Below are 523 nucleotides of genomic sequence, written 5' to 3' on the forward strand. Positions count from 1 at the left end.
TTTACCTGCTAAGCGCTCAAGCATCTGATCAATAAATGGTAAAGGAAAGTGATTATTTCTTGTTGCTTGGTTGAGCCTCCTATAATCAATGCAGACTCTCCAACTGTTCTGCACTCTCGTAGGAATCAACTCATCTCTCTCATTTCTCACTACTTTAATTCATGTCTTCTTTGGAGCCACATGAACTAGGCTCACCCAATGACTATCAGAAATGGGATATATAATCCCAACTTGTAAAAGCTTCGTGACCTCTTTCTTCACAACCTCAAGGATGACTGGATTGAGTATCCTTTGTGGTTGTCTCACTGGTTTAGCTCCATCTTCCAAGAGTATCCTATGCATGTACATAGATGGGCTAATACCAAGAATATTAGCTAAGGTCCAACCAATTGCCTTCTTATGCTTCTTCAGCACTTGCACAACTTCTCCTCTTGATCAACATAAAGGGAGGTGGAAACAATAATAGGAATCTTCTCATCATCCTCTAAGTAAGCATACTTGAGGTTTTCATGCAAAGGTTTAA

Source organism: Lupinus angustifolius, chromosome LG20 (genome assembly GCF_001865875.1).
Source record: "Lupinus angustifolius cultivar Tanjil chromosome LG20, LupAngTanjil_v1.0, whole genome shotgun sequence".
In the NCBI taxonomy this organism is placed as follows: Eukaryota; Viridiplantae; Streptophyta; class Magnoliopsida; order Fabales; family Fabaceae; genus Lupinus; species Lupinus angustifolius.